Below are 17,867 nucleotides of genomic sequence, written 5' to 3' on the forward strand. Positions count from 1 at the left end.
TATATATATATATATATATATATATATATATTATAATATAGCGCTACATATACAAATATCTTATAACATAATAACAATAATTTCTATCATAAATGTTTTGTCGATAATATTTACAAAGCCGCCACCTCGTATTCGTTTCTGCTCGGATAAGATTTTCAATAAGTCAAAGCTAAAAGCGCCTACTGTTTTTTGCATTTCCGCAAAGACGAACATCGAAGTGTCAATATAAAGAATATAAATACACAAAAAGCAAAACGTGATACCAGACCCTCGCGCTATCGCGAATCGCCGTGAAAAAAACGCAGATGGTATTCCTCTGTTATGTTTTGTTTCCCATGGAATATTTTTCAGTTAACCACCACTTCACCAGCATCATTTGTCAACGAATGTCAAATATTTGGATTGATGCTATATTGGCATTCGACAAATTCATCAGCTAATAAAACGCTATATTACTCATTGCAAGAGGATAAATTAAACAATATGTAATCATTAATCATTATTTATCTACATTTTATTTTATTCCTCTTTAAACACTTTATATTTTTATGTTTATGTTTGCCATGCACCAGACAATTTAATTTTTATGAAACTAGTTGTGTATGGCATCGTAACTTAAGGGAAATTGCTGGAACTTCCCGTACCGTTATGAAATATTCGAATACTGAAAAATTTATTATTCATATATTATAGACGTGAATTATTTTCTATATTCAAAAAAGTTATTTTTTAAAAATTATTTTTTTCTTTGAAATTTTGAAATTAAAAAATATCTTTTAAAACAATTAATTCCGAAACAAAGTTTTTTTAATCATTCAAATAGGATACTTCGTTCTCTCAAAAACTGCCATTTATTTCACATTTAGCTCTGTATCTATCAAACGGCTGGACATGTCTTTGCCAAAAGCTAATTACCACTTTTCTCCATCATTACGAATTAGATGTTACTTGAATTATGTGTTCACATTGGATGTTCTGTTTCTCAGAAATTTAATTTCCATTTTCTGCACTATTTGCTTTAATATCAGAAACGGCTGGGCCGACTTTTGCCAAAAACTAATCAACACGTCGCCTGATTGATAAGAATCGAATGCTCTTTGAATATTTTAAATCGGTTGATCCAGTGGTGTTGTGCTAATATTTTTTTTGCCGGAACGCTAAAATTTAAAATCCGGTTCAAAAAATTTGATATATTTCGATAGATAATTTGATAGAACTCACAAATCTAATAATTGACTTCTTATATAATTAATAGTCTATACATTAAATTGTACAAGTATGAGGGAATCATTGAGTATATAATTTATATTCTTTAACAACGTTAATTTATTTATTGTGGTATTATTTGTATTCATTATTGCTTACAGGTATTTATTATGATATAAAAGTACTCAAGATTTATTACAATACTTTATAGGACTTAACCTAATAATATGATAGATAACCTATTACCTATCATACTATACTATATTATTGTATATCATATATACATATCTCTTATCTATCATACCTATATCGTCATTAACTTATTATATACCTACGTACCTTTTACTTCTTATAAATACTACTGTCTAATTTATATATTCACCTATATTATATAGGTTTATCTTACGCCCTATGTATTTTTTTTTATTATCTCTATCTATCTATTGTCTTATACCGGGATTTGAACCCGAGACCTCCGCGTGGGAGTCGCGCGCCTTAACCACTACCCTATCGGGTACCCCCACCAATAGTATAATATGGGACGCACTGTTGTTACCGCGGGTCATTTTCTAATTAATTAGATAATTAATACTAAGGTGGCGCGACGACACGCGAAAAAAGTCGGTTGATTGTAGCGTTACGGTGGTGTAGTGGATAAGGTCGCCGCGTATCACACGGCGGACCCGGGTTCGATTCTCGGTACGGTTAATGTAGCGTGTAAGGGTAATTATAGGATATATAGTAGATATAGGTTAGGTGTATTCGGTATACAATGTAGGGATTTGAGAGTATATGATGAAATATAGCGTATGGTATAGATGTAAGGCGTGTAGTATAGAATGCAACGTATAGGCATACGTAGGGCTATAAAAAATACACGAATAGGAACCTATGATGTAGGTGTTAGCGTATAAGAAATGCGAATGAATATTGGATTTAATTTATAAATATTATGTTTTCTATAAGAATTTTTATCTCGGTATTAAATATCTAAAATATCCAAAATATCCGTTAAGGCATCGATTACACCTTACTGCTGCCTTTGCCGTTATCACTTCATAGAAAATTAATTACTGCACTTTTAAACGATTGTGTGCACTGTGCGACAATAGACATAGAACTAAAAATTTTATTAAATGCTTGAGTAACTTGTGCGAGCTGATTTTCTTAAGATGTTCTCAGTCTCGCAACTTACTGAATTCTAAAAATTCTAAATTTAAAAATATAATATAAAATTTATTATACCGCTGTCTGGAATGGATGGCAATTTATAAATATACAGACTAATACATACAGAATTTGGAATTTTTCTATAATCCGTAATATTGAGAAGGTTTGCATTAGACCTAAAAAGGGATGCTTATTTACCTAAGCTATGGAAATATAAATGGAAATATTATATGATTTGCACATGCATCCTGTGCTCACTTAAACTAAACAATGATCATAATATATTTAACGAATTTTTAACAGTATTTACAAATTACATTCAAATCACCCAAAGCAAGTGGGTTAAAGTCGTGTAATTTTTTAATTTGCCTCCCCCATTTGAATTTAAAAATGGATTTTTCTGTGGGGCCTGTGCCCCACGTTGGGAATTACTAGTCTAGGAGTACAATTTTTTAATCTACTACCAGGTTAATCAAAAATTGAGTGATCATCAATTCCACAGCACCTTCATCAGATTTTTAAAAAATCAAAGTTTCTATGAATATGCATACAAATCTCAAATTGTAGGCCGAAATTTAGACAATAAGTCTATTGAAATATCAGGGTAACTCTTTTGCTATAAATTGTCAACTAATTTACCAATAAATAAATGTCAATAAAACAATGATTAAAAAAATTACCAATAAATGTTGGATTGTAAAAATTTACAAGCCTTAGATGTCAAAAAATTCATCCAATTATTAAAATATTACATTTTTTGCAGTTCTTATGATTTTGTATTTATAGAATTGCTTTTTTCGCTACAATCAATTTCCATTATATGAATGTCTTAAATTATTTATTTTATTCGACTAACGCCCGCTATGTCCGAAACAAGTCCAACTTATATCCGAAATAATCGGGCATCAGACACTTTTCGGCCTTAAAGTAACATATGTGAAATTTGAAATACACTACTGTATTGTAATTTATATTTCAGTTCATACACCTCAATTTGCAACTAAATTAAAAACGACTTTGATAAAACCAGTGGTGTTGTGCTAATATTTTTTGTCGGAACGCTAAAATTTAAAAACTGGTTCATAAACCGGTTCAAAAACCGGTTCTCATGTTTTTTCCGGTTCCGAAAGAAACAAAAATTATTACAAAACCCATTGTGTGCACATATATGTATGTTTATTTCAATAATAAGAACATTTAATAAAAATTAGTTGAATAATAATTTATAAAATTTACTTATTAAATCATTTTCTGTATGCAGCGATTTTTTTATATTTTTTCTTGCCGGAACGCGCTCCTTCACAAAAATGATTTGCCGGAACGACGTTCCGGCGCGTTTCGGCTCGACAACACCACTGGGTTGATCTGTGTTCTCGTAAATGTGGACAAAAGATTGTATCAATACATACACACACTACACACACATCTATTTTTTCTAAGCAAACTTCAAAATGTTCAATAACCTCTAGATCCTGAAGATATGCAAAAAAATATTATTTTCAATTTTTGGACGAATACTATAACATACCCTACGGTAAGTTATAGTTATGTGGTGTACTACTATAATGGAGTCTACTATAACTAAATATGAGTTTCAATTATAGGAAATAATAATTTATAGGTAAAAATTGTGATATGCTATATGCGATCGTCGCTTATAAGCCACATTTGCTTGACCACCCGAGTGAACGTGTGTCGTTCATGGACGACATCGAGTGTGTCAACTTTTGGTACAAGATTTTTTTAATCCGAGTTATTATTTATAACAGATATCAGAAATTTGAGCGGCTTGCTAGCACGTACAAGAGTGTAGGCTCCGCAGAAAACATTCTCATAGCAATAGGGTTAATATTTTATACATAAAAAAAAACTAAGTAGTTTATGATTATTTTTTGTTAGTATATTAGAAATAAACACAAAGCTATCATGCATATTTAAAAAAAATTAATCACATTTCACCGTTAACTACAAAAAAAAAAAACTTGTTAAATTCTGCGTAATGCGTTAAAAAGTTTATATTTATTCTTTTTAACGCGTAAAGCGTTAAATAGTTTATATTTAACTCTGACATTTTGTTATTTATAAAGATTTTGACAAAATATTCACATGAAACATATATAATTATTAAGAAAATATTGGTATATAGAGTGCATCGTTAGTCTTGATTGATATCTCATTTAATATAAAGTGCGGAATATTTAAAAATACTTCTATGTTTTTATCTAAACATAATATATTAAAGTTATTTAATTTTAAGCATTAGTTTTATCTCGCTTCATATCAATTTTCTTTTTTTTACTTTTACAATTGTATTTTGTTACCTTCTACTATTGTGATTTATTTATCATATGTAATTTATCTTACTATACCGTCTTTAGATTTATTAGATATTCATGATTGTAATTTATACAAATTTCAAAATAAAAATCAAAGTACATCAGGTAGCAATAATCTTGTAATCAATAGGTACTTAATTTGCAAATGTATTGCAAAGACGTTGAAGAGGTAAATGTATCAAATGTGGTACATGTGGTTTTTATTACAACACCTGTTAAGATTAATTTATCATTTATCGCTCAACTAATTTATAAATATTACTAACAAAATACTTTATTTAAAACTAATGTAAAATTAAGCTTGCAGCAGTTTTTATATTTACTCCATACTAGTACCCAAATTGATAAAAACTTGTTTTATGTTAAGTGTCCTGAAATTGAAGGTCAGTTGAAATTTTCTTCTTTCAATTTACTCAATTTCTATTAATGTCTTGCATACCGAATTCAATTCTGGGTATTTCTTCGTTTCACTTATAAACATAACAAAAAAGTTAAAAACATAAAAATCATTAAGAACAATTTGTTCTTTCAGTTCTTCATCCCCTAGTAGATATAGTTCAATTTTAATATTCCAATCATAGTCCCTTTCTGCATAGAAAAATTGTGTTTTCATCATTAGTTCACCGTTGATTAATAGTTAGTACTAGAGGCTTTCAATCAGGGGTCCTAAGTTCGACACCTGCCTTATATCAAGCAGTAGGCTTTGGTTTTCACTTGAAATTATATTATTATATAATTTATAACCAGGTGCATTACTGTACCAACATAAAATGCAACACTAATACAGATTTTGTAATAATAAAATCCATCAAATAGAAATAGGACAACTGTTTGAGTTGTCATCTATGAAAGCACCGTAGTTGGTTAAGCCCAATAATTATGCTGTTTAATAATAATATTAATAATGATAAATAGTTCAGAACAATAACTTTTAAATATAAATACACAATCGTTAAGCAGTACAGACAAATTTAACAAAGCACAATAAATATTATTAAGATTAGAGTATACGATACGGACGCAGAACCCTAATAAAAGTACCTTTTATGTCGATAATAATTTTTGCAGTATATATATAGAACGTCAACATTTAAATCATGTTCCTTTCGGTCGTAGCATAGGAAATAACAAAGAAGCATCAATCTCGACATCAATCAGGCGTGGAAACATTTGTGTGGAACTGTGTGACATGTGCTAAGACTCATCATAAAACAAACGCGACTCGATGATGATAACACGCGTTACGAACGACATCGGGCTTACACAATGCGAAATAAGTACAGACAGGCAAAAACCGCCCCCGATAGACACAGAGCTGATGGATAATATGTAATGTTAGTCCGAGTTTTCTATTTGATTTTTTGGAAATATATTCTCATCCTCTAAGCATTCTTGAATACTACCTTCAAATCCATGCTCTATTTTATGCAATAAAATTTTAGTTGCTATTGTTTGCTTTTAGCGATAAGATATTTATATATTTCCTTATTGATACAAAGCACATGCAAAGTTACCTCTATTAATATTTCATTCTTATTAAATTTAAAGGCTTTCAAGAAATATGACTAACTGTTCGGAAAAGCATAAAAAAGACTTATTTATAGATCGTATGCGCTTGAATAAAAAATTGGTTTCACAATAGATAAGGAAACTATTGGGTTTCACTATATTGTTTAATTTATTGGGGATTTGCTCAATTCTTAAACCGTGTTATAGCGAACCCGTTCTTTAAAAGTGCCGTGTTATAAGAGGTGGTCTCAATTCTTGAACAGTGGTATAGCAAATGCGTTATATAAAAGTACAGTTTTACGGGGATTATCTATATACGAGATACTGTTAAGTACAAAAAAATCTAAGAACTTGTCCAGTGATGCAGTTTTTCAGAGAAATTATGAAATAAAGGACTGAAAATTACACTTATTGTTAGTCAATGGGGTTATTTTTAATCGCTCTGGTATGATTTTGATCTAACAAATCCCTTGCTAGGCTATTAGAATTATCAGTTAGTTTGTTTTTATACTCATTACTATGCCTAAGCACCTCATTACTGATGGAATTTATGTGATTTTTGAAGTTCTTCATGCACATTTGACTTTTACAGCAAGTAAATTCGTAACATTACAAAAAGTGTGGTCTGGGAAAACGATTGGAAGTTGTGAGAGAACTTCCAATAAGTTAATGAGGATACAAAAAGAGAGAGATACGATTTGTATATTATTGTAAAATCAAGATAGATATAATTAATTTTTTGATTATGTCTTATTCTCTGTGTTTAGGACGATCATAAATGAAGCCGTTTACATTTCGTTCAAAAACTTAGTGTTCACGCTCGTCACAAATGTTATATCTAACCTTATCAAAGTAGAGGCTATAAAAAGAATTTACCCTAAATACTAAGATAGTTTTAAGAAAATCATTCTGTACACAAACCTTGATCCGTAAACACCTAAGAAATTAATATTATTATATACTAAACTACTCAATTTTTAGCGTATTTAAAAGCTCTGAAAGCTATTTAAAAAGTCTGTTATAGCCTATTTAGTAAAGAATATCTTGTTCTTCGAAATAATCAGTGTCAGTATGTAGTGAAATTAATTGACTTTCAATAAACATTCCGCCGGGCGTCTACACTCAGTATGTTTTTTGTTATTTGTTTTTTATTATTGTAAAAAACTTTTTTAGAGACATATATCTTGAGTCGCAAAATTGTTGAATATGTGACAAAGCATTACAAAAAATGTGGTCATTCGAGAGTTAAGTTTGTGGCGATGCATTTCGTACACAATGAATGGTACAATATTGTAAAATCAAGAGAATTTTAGATACTTCTTGAATCAGCATTTGGGACTGTGTTTGAAATATGTAACAAACATTTTAAAAGTAGCATTTACATTTTATCCAAAGTCTGTTCTTGTGACATATTTTTCTTTTAGGTTTCCACCAATAATTATAAAAAGTATATCAATCTTAATTGAAACTCTCTATATTGTTAATATTTTAACAGACGATATTGTAAAACATAAAAATCACAAAGAAGGTTATCTTTTAGAGTCAGGTAGACTGTAAAAAGATTGAAAAAACTAACATGTGTTTCTTTCCATTTTCATAAAAGGTATCAATCCCAATTAAAACTTTGTGTAAATAAGGTAAATAGCCAAAGAAATGAAATCGCAACCAGATCGGTTTTCTCTGGGCATATTTCTAATTTGTAATAGAAAAAATATATTTTATTTTTACTACCATACATACCTCAGTGAAATCAACATTACTGAACTATATTAATTTAATATTTGTATACGAAATGCGATTCAGATCATACCTATTTACTGTGATAAGATATCCAGATAGAATAAACTAGATATTGAATCTAATTAATCTAATATCGAATAGTTGGATAGTTATGAATTTCACATCAAACCAATACTTGAAAGACTGAATATATTCTCTCATTATTTTTATTGCATTTTATTCTCTTCACATTCCCTGGCTGTTTTAGAGAAGAAATATCAAAGCGCGTAAGCGCCGCATTGCAGTCTAACAAAATAACATAGGTATGAATCCCGTAAAAAAGTAAACAAAATTCATACTTATTATTAAAATCTACAAAATAGCTGATAATTTGATGTGCATATGCCCAATGATCATTTTTGACCGGCAAATGGCATTTTTTTTTACTTTTTTCACTCGATCTCTGAAACCGCTAGACCTGCCTTTGCAAAAATTTAAACGATAGGTACTTCATTTTGTCAATACAAATAAAATGTTCTTTGAATTATTCAAATCGGTTGATTCGTGATCCCAAAATCGTCGACAAAAGTTTGTATCCGCGCACACACACATATCTATTTTTTCAAGGTGTGCCAAAATGTTCGAAAACCTTTAAAGGTAAAGATATAGAGAAATTTCATTTTCGATTTTTTGTGATTACTATAACTTGCCCTATGGGAAGTTAATAAAAAAGTACTCGCCAGCCTCCTTTCTATGATGCTTCGTCGGTGCGCGGGACGTCGCATCGACCTACATACCGCTGACAGACTGACTGTCGAGTGTTTTCATGATAAAATGTGTATTATGCGAAAGTTCGTTTGTCGAAAACGTGAAAAATGTAGCAAGGGTCGTCGGGCGCTCCGCTCACCGCCGGCGCACGTTATGTCATGAAGAATTTCATTCTTGAGTCAACCCCCTCTTTTCCAGTAAAAGGTATTGTTGCGAATTTATCTTATGCGTTCTGCCACAGAAACGGTATGTGTAATATTGCAGGAGCACAACGAATTTTAACTGTCATTTTTTTTTAATTCGAAGCTGGAATATTGAAGGAATGCTAAAGGTTTTTTTCCATTTTTTCGACAAATGGAAAGAATGCTGAGTATGCATGCCCACTTTGCAAACGTAATGAATACGTGTTTGAATTCAACTTTGACATTTATGAAAATGTTTTATACGAAATAGCCAAAACGCCAAGTATGAAACAAGAATTTGTATTATTTTTAACCGCGTATGTGTTTTTATTTTTATAAATTCATAGACATATTTAATCTGGCTGATTCATACTATGGCAAAATTCAAAAACGCCGGAAAAGTAAATATGAATTTTCTTGAAACTTGGGAGTGTATATATTAAATAGTAGTATTTATTATAGAAATAGATTCCTTATTCGATTCCGAGTTTGATGAGGATATAATAGATCGATGACGAATAAATATTATTGATAGAAAGATAAAGAGGAAAGGCTTACAACTTTAAATGGGGTATATGTATATAATGAACAATCGCAAAATACCAGAAAAGATGTTGATTTTATCTGTAAAAGATGTACAAAAAGATGTAGTGGCACATTGGCCATTTTTTTAGATAAGGGCGATCGCTAAATGCAATGTTGATTTGAGCATTATAGGCCGATGTTACTTGAAAGTCACATAGTTAATATATGAAATCGTTTAAACTTTTTTTATATAATTATATAATTATGTATAATTTCTTTTATATATGGGCTTATAACTACCGATTTTTCGTTTCCTTAATTTGTTTGGATTCAAAGTAAAATATTGGCCTGTAAAGGGTTAACATGGAAGCATTTGATTATGAAAAAAGGTAAAGGAAAAACATCATTATTCATTTGGCATAGCTGCAACATATCTCTTTGAACTAAAATTATAATCATAAAGAAAATAGTAATGCTTTTTCAGTATATTTTTGCAGAAGCAAATGCTTCCTCTTTTAATGCATATAATTTGATTGAATTTATGAATCAATTCATTAACTTCAAAATTAGACCTACAAGTTAGTTAGTTTTGAATATGTATTTTCAAAACATACCTAAATACAAAATATATATTCTCTTTATTTGACTTACTGCTAACTATTTTTTTTAAATGCAATTGCATTCTTTTCTATTTACAGTGTTTTATAGTACTGAATTCTAATAAATAAATCTCAAATAAAAATTATTTTTTTGCAAAATAATTTAAAAATAAATTTTCTAAAATTATTTAAAAATAAGTTTTTTTAAAATGAATTTATAGCTTAAATTCGGAATTTAAATCTGTCCGATATCAAACAGCAGTGATGAAAATGAAATATATGGAACAAAGGATAAAAATTTACATTTTCGACATTAATCTAATTAATTAATAACTATTAGAAAAAACAGTCACTAGGTATGTAAAGTACATTAAGTAATTACAATAACGATTGAGTTTTTTTTTCTAAAGAGCGACGTACCTGAGAAAAAGTATTGTAACAAAACCTCGTAGAGAATTATTAATCGTCATTTCAGAAAAGAAAATGATAATAATAAAATATTGAGTCTAAACTGTTTAACAACATAAAGCTTTAAAATTAGGACAAGAACCCATGTTACAGATAAACAACAAATAAAAAAGAACGATTGAGCATTCTGTATATTTTAGAAATGATTTAAAAAAAAATTTAAGTAAACATTGTGCATATTTTTTCCTATTTATAACTCATTTATTTAATTTTTTTTTATTTACTATCACTATGTATTATTTTATTTAGCACTTTTAATTTAGTATTATTCAGTTAAATGTAGTAGTAGTATTCAGTTATATCGTTTTGCTCTTTTCATTATCTTTTATTTTATTTAAATTATACCTCATAAAATATACTGTTAGAATCGTAATAAAAATTAAAAGGGAGAAATAATAATTTGTTATAAATATGTATATTTATATCTTTAAAGAAGATGTTTTAGTATAGAAATCAAGTATGATTGGAGGTTGTATAATTACAAAAATTGGTCAAATGCTGGAATAATGAGAATATAATATTCTATTCTACTTTATAACGCATTGCAAATACATTAAGTTGTATTCTGGTGAATTATTCCCAAAGCTGGTTGCTAATGAGAATTTTACATAAGACGCAACTATTTCGTTTCTCGTTTGCATGAAATTACACCTCCAACATTTAATCATAATGCTCGATGACTATCTGACTGAGAACACACCAAAAACTTCTAATATTAAACGGAAACTACAATTTATACAAATTGCAGCTTATTCGGATATTACTGATATAATTAGCTAAATGATATCCGCTTTTGAACACGAACTGTAATTTAGATGTAGACGCAGACGATATTATTACACGGAATATAACTTCACAGAAAATATCAAGATGATTATTTCTGTCAATATTTATGGTTTATTAAACAGTAAACGTCTTGGAAAAAATCGTGACGTTTCATGAAAAGTGGTGATTGAATAATGTATTGCTCAGTTACGTGCGAAAGAAAACTGTGGATTGTGATCGATTTTATTCATACTAATATGAATGGCACTATAAATATTTTTTTCTAGATGAATGACATATTTAAAATATAAATATACATGCACGTATATAGGGTAGATAGGTCCACCACCATTATCGCAAAAACATAAAGTGTATATTAATTTAAAGTAGAAGAAAAATTGCGTGTAATCACTAAGGAGATTAACGGCTACCTTGTCAAATTTTGAACAAAAATATGCTTTTTTGTTTCCAAGCATGTGTTCATATTTTTAAGTTTGATTCATCAGTTTTTTTCTATATAACCTCTATAAAAGCTTACATGCGTTTGGGATAAAAGGAGCCACCTGATCATATACACTGGCGAGATGCAAACAATAAGAAAATAAAAAATAAAAATGGAAAATAAGTAATGCAATTTAATAAAAGACGAATTAAATTAATAGTTATTCTAACTCTGATGATAATATCTTCTAAGGAAGTTCCACACGAAAGTTTTCATTTCCAAGGCTATTTTTATAAAAAAATGTGCCCATAAAATATGTATTTTTAACTGAATTTTAAAAAACAATGCGTCTGATTGAAATAAATTGAACAAAAATAACTACACAAGCAATATTCATGAAGAAGTACGAATTGATAATATTTTTTGATGATGTTAAAAAAAATATTTATATTATGATTTTAAATTTGTTGTTCATCATAATTATCAAAGTGATTGCATCGCATTAAGTGAATAATATAGCTATTATTCTAAAAAACCGTTTTGAATCTAAAAATAAAATGGTGTATCTTTTTGCCGCCTGACTGTTCTGGCCCTCGCTAGGCAGTGGTATAATGGACAAGATGACAAATTTAAATTAGGTATATTTCTACAATTAGCTGAAAGTTTTATTGAACATTGTCAGATAGTTGTTTGTTTGATATGTGTTATTTGTTGTGATGTAATTAGTTTGGTTTCCACAGTAAAATTGGTTTTTTGTGCCCTGCTTTACTCTATAAGGCAAAATATTAGTAACTTGTTAGTAAATATTAGAATTTTAAGTAAATAAGATTGATCGGTAATTGTACTTACAATAATTTAATTGAGATATAATTCAGGTACAATTTCTCAATAAATTTTTGAATTATCCTTATAAGTTCAAAACAAATTTGAAAGACACGAACTTAAATATCGCGATAAGTATAATGATTTTAATGATTTTATTTTTAACCCAATCTTTGTATCCATAAATTCTCATCTAACTTCTGCATGCATTAGAATATTATTGCTATATAAATAGTAAAACAATACATCTTTATATAGTCAGTAATATTTCTATTATTAGATCTTATAACAGACGGATATTCAGAAATGTACGCGGCGCATGCATTTTTTATGCATCTATTTCTATTTTGCTTCAAAAACACTATAGCATTATTATTTCTCCATTTTTAGAAATACGTTGCATTTTTTACGATCGGAATAATAGGACTGTCTGTATTTTTGCCCGTATAATCGACAAACATGCAATAAGTAAATCTGAAAGATCAGAGCAATCTGAAATTTAGAATTCGTGATAGACAGCAAAAATTGTTTATTGTGATAAATCTTAGCTTCTTATTTGAATTTAATATTTGATATAATTATATTATTAGAATAAATAATAATTGATAAATTTTAATTCAAATACTTCATTTTAGGTATTAGGTGATTAATATAAAAACTAGTGGTGTATGGCATCGTGCCTTAAGGCAAATTGCTGGTACTTCCCGTACCGCTACGAAATGTTCGAGGAATATAAAATGTTTTCAAATAGATTATTATAAATACTGTAACATTGTCTAATATTTATAAGAATTAACTGAATCGCAAAGTTAAAATTATTTATTTGAAGTATATAGGTGAGCTTTAGAACTTTAGTCAAAGTCAAAAATAAAATCTGAATTATTTTCGATTCACAAAAAAAAAAATTTTTTTTCAAAAGCAATTGTTTTGTCAACACAAGCAGTCAACACAAGCTTTTTGAATCATTCAAATCGGATGCTTAGTTCTCTCAAAAACTGCCATTTTTAGGTCCAAGGATAGACTTGCCTTTGCCAAAAACTAATCACTACTTCTTCCAATCAAAAAGAATCGAATGCTTTTTGAACCATTCAACTCGGTTGATCCGTGCGCCCGAAAAAAAATGCGGACACACAAAACACACACACACGCACATCCATTTTTTCTGAGGTATGTCAAAATGTTCAGAAACCTTCAAAACGTGAAGATATGCAGAAATTTTTATTTTCGAATTTCGGCCCATTACTATAGGCCCTATAGTATAGGGGATCGTTCAAGTATTACGTAAGCAGATTTATTACAATTATTAAAATATTCATATTAAATCGGGTTATTCATATATTATAAAATTTTAAAAAGGTTCTGTAAAGTTCATGTTTTAGTAATAGTTTTATATTAGTAGTATAGTAAATTTATTATTTTTAAATTTTAAAAATAAAAAATGAAAAAAAAAATTAAAACTTGAATGCCTTCCCCAAAAACGAACTCTTTTTTCCACACAACCAACACAAGAAAAATATTTTTTGAATCATTCTAATCGGATAAACCGTCAATTTTTTAGCGCACTTTGTGCTCCGTACCTCCGAAACAGCTACACTTATCTTTTGCAAAAATTAACTAGTACGTCTCGCAGTCATTTCAAACCGAATATTGTTTGATTCTGTAACTTATGCCAAGGTTAACAATACAATAACGAAAAAACAATTTCAAATCTCCTTCATGAACAAAATGATGCGCGATTTCTTTACGCACTATAAACCTAAAAGAATCATTCAATTAAAAGAAAAAAACAATAGAGAAGCCAAAATTAAATTAAACCCCTAAACGATGCCGAAGCAGACTATTGAACCGCCTGAAATCTCCAAAAACCATTTAGACGAATTTGGAGCTCTTTCAAATTCTCTCTCGAAACACGATAGCCGCGGCCCCGGCAGACAATTTATAGTGCGCGATAAAATAAATATAATACACAGCGATGCCGTTCTCTAGCGTTCGGACCGCGAATAGAACCGATATCTAATTCTTGCCGGTTTCAAGTTAAAACACAAAGCCTGTAAAGAGCGGTCGACGGTCGCGCCTCGTTGCGCCATTAACAGCAAGAGCCGCTTGCCAACAGAGGGAATTAGATCGGAGGGCGGCCAAGGGGCTCAGGCTTCGTTATCGGCCCCTGCCCTACACCCTCGCGATGTGTTTAGCGACAGCACGACTCGTTAGATAGGCGGACGGCTGGTGACGAACCCATGAGAGCCAGGGACATACTTTGTGATCTACAATCTCCATGGAGTACGTATTAGTAACACAGTTTTTTTTTATTATTAACAGCAATCAGAACCTTACGTCCTATGAGCTGTTGGGCTGAAACTCCTCCTTACTTCGTATTTTTTAGATGGTAACCTAATGGTTAATCCATCCATATTTGATGATTTTTTGTTAGTAGAATTAATCTAATAGGGCTGACATTTTATTGGTGCAGCAATGCTGGGTGAGGGCTATTTTCACTTGGAAACATTACTATCTATATATCCAAGTGAAAATCGTTGTCACTGCTGCCTGACAACAGGCTGCTCGAAGTGGGTATCGAACCCGGGACCTCTGAAACAAGTCCCGTCGCTCTCAACCGCTCACCTACGGGCGAGCCCTAGTAACATTTTACTCAGGGAATTCAATACTGATAAAAAAATTCAATACCGCTATTTCGGTTATTTCTCTCTTTAAACCGGTAATTTTTTATTATCTTAAACAAATGTAAAAAAAATTGATAGTTACTTGTACGAACATAAAAAAATCTATTTACAACTACAACTATATACAGCTAAACAATAGAAAAAAAACTATAAGTTTATTTTACAAATAATAATTTAACAAAATTATTATCCAATTTAATTAACAAATCGTCAGTATCGAGTACAACGAGTACTTTTCACTAAAATTAAACGTATGAGTAAGAAAGACCAAAAACTCTTTAAAGACCATATCACATTATTATTATAAATTGTATGGTCTGTATCCGATGTGTTAAATCAGCATGATTTCCACTATTTTAAAGACTTTAGAACAGTAATTTAAAACAGTAACGGAATATTATATTTAAAACAATATAATGGCCTGCATTATTTTCAAACCGCGATACGTTTTACGTAAAATAATATTTTATAATTTTAATAAAAAGCAAACACATTTCGTAATTATTGTGTACATGGTTAGAAAAAAATAAAGATAACTCAGTGGTAATCTTTATTTTGTTTTTGAGTATTTATGATATAAAAAATTGGCACAGATATCCTAAAAAACCGTCACATATTTACATAGGATGAAATAAACATCATTATCTATCAGTCTGATTCTATTTATTGTAACACGATATGAAGCCCTTTGGAAAGCTTTAAATATTCAGATTAATGACAAATTGCAATAATATTTAATTTAATTTAATATTTGTTTATACTATAAAACCACTTCAAGATTCTGTTCACCGATTATGCAATTTAAAGATAAATTTGTTACGAGACATTTAAACTCGAGTGTATTATGTATCAAATAGCGCTTATGTAAAAATACCGAAAATACCGGTATTTTTAAGGTAAATACCAGTATTTATACCAACGAAATTTCCGGGCGGTATACCGGTATTTCGGTATACCGGTACTGCATTTTCTAGTTTCAATAATTCAACTGTGATATTCGTCATGAGTATAAAACAGTGACCATTTGCTATTTAAATTGAAGTACTCGGTCTTGCTTGTAGGAAATTGGCTAGAACGACTAGTCCTAAATCAGAGGTTCGGGGATCGATCCCGCTTCGAGCAGCCTGTTGTCAAGGAGTAGATGACAACGCTTTTGACTTGGAAATATAGATAGTAATATTTCCAAGTAAGATAGGTTTGAACAAATGACAACGAACTCGACCTTCTGCTTGGAACGAGTACCAGTACCGTGTACAGAAATTTGTATGATGATGGAATATAAAAGTGATCATAAATAGTCTGTTCAAATTTAACTTTCCGTAGGATAAGTTTCAAAGTCTTCTGAACATTTTGGCCACCTTAGAAAAAATTGATAAATGTGTGTGTATGTGTATACGTAATGTGGGTGTGCGTGTGTGTTTGTATGTGTGTGCAGATACAATTTTTGTCAACGGTTTCGAGAATACGGATCAACAGATTTGAATAATACAGAGAACATTAGATTCGTATTGATGTGAGGACGTGCTGATTGGTTTTTGGAAAAGGCAGGTTCAACCATTTCGAAGATATGAGGCAAAAAGTTTCACAAATGGTAATTCAGTTTTTAAGAGAAAGGAGCGCACGATTTGAATGATTTAAAAAATATTTTACTTGTATTGACAAAATGAACAATGTAATAAAAAAATGGCTACTATATCAATAATAAGGGTCAAATCACAGAAACTCATAAAAAAGATCCCAAAAACCCAATCATATAATGTTTACAATTTCATAGAGTAACACATAACAAATGATAGCAAACTATACATACAGGTCTTGTTTTCATACCATAAAATTACAATCGTGACAATAATTCATTTCGATACTTATTAATCAATATACTTTTTGCCTTATTTTACGCATAAAAGATACAAATATAGAAAAGACATTCCTACTATTGCGCACGCAAGTAACGCGTAAAAAATAATATTTCAAATAAATACCGCATGTCTTTTCAAAGCAGTTTTGGGATCTATCTATAACTAATGCTATGCAATTTTCTAACTAAATATACTTAAATTCAAATATCAGTGAAAATTATTTGTACGCAAAAAATAAGTCAATTATTTGAACTTAAATTGTATTTGATTTATTCTATTTGATTTTATTTAGCATAGCGTGTCTTTGAGGTCCGTGTTAAAATAAGTTAAATTAGGATCTTTTTAACAACAATATTTAAAAGTAAAGGGATTTGTGATCCGCCATTACCTTAATTTTTACGACATTAGGATATAAAGGGCAATAAAAATGTATAACGATAATATTTTCTTACTTTCTTTTCGTTGTTAGTTTTTCAGGTTGTAAACTACTGTTTAGTTTTAGAACATGTATTGTTAATTCTAAGTTAGATTCAACATATGTTTTTATTTAATCTATATAATAGCATACATGCGGGTAGAGTAAAAAGATCCAACTAAACCGTGATCCAACCTTTACCGTGGCAAAGTTGTAAACAATAAAAAATAGTATATGAAAATGTAAATTCAGTGAATAAACAAAAATAATTTAAATTGATAGTTATTCCAACTTCGCTGATAAATAGTTCTGACAAAATACCAGATTAAGGTTATAAACAGTGTTATCTTTGTCAAAAATGTTACCATTAAATTTATGTCTTGCATTGGTAAAGCATTGTA

At 29.8% G+C, this 17,867-nt stretch overlaps 1 protein-coding gene across 1 annotated transcript in view; it reads right to left on the bottom strand.

Moving 5' to 3' along the window:
* The window catches only part of LOC113375988, a 96,573-nt gene that overhangs the window by 35,083 nt on the left and 43,623 nt on the right, over nucleotides 1-17,867 (bottom strand). The window lies entirely within an intron of this gene.

The sequence above is a fragment of the Ctenocephalides felis genome, unplaced genomic scaffold, assembly GCF_003426905.1.
Source record: "Ctenocephalides felis isolate EL2017-DRISC unplaced genomic scaffold, ASM342690v1 CF-g0.4_SCAFFOLD_01886, whole genome shotgun sequence".
NCBI lineage: Eukaryota > Metazoa > Arthropoda > Insecta > Siphonaptera > Pulicidae > Ctenocephalides > Ctenocephalides felis.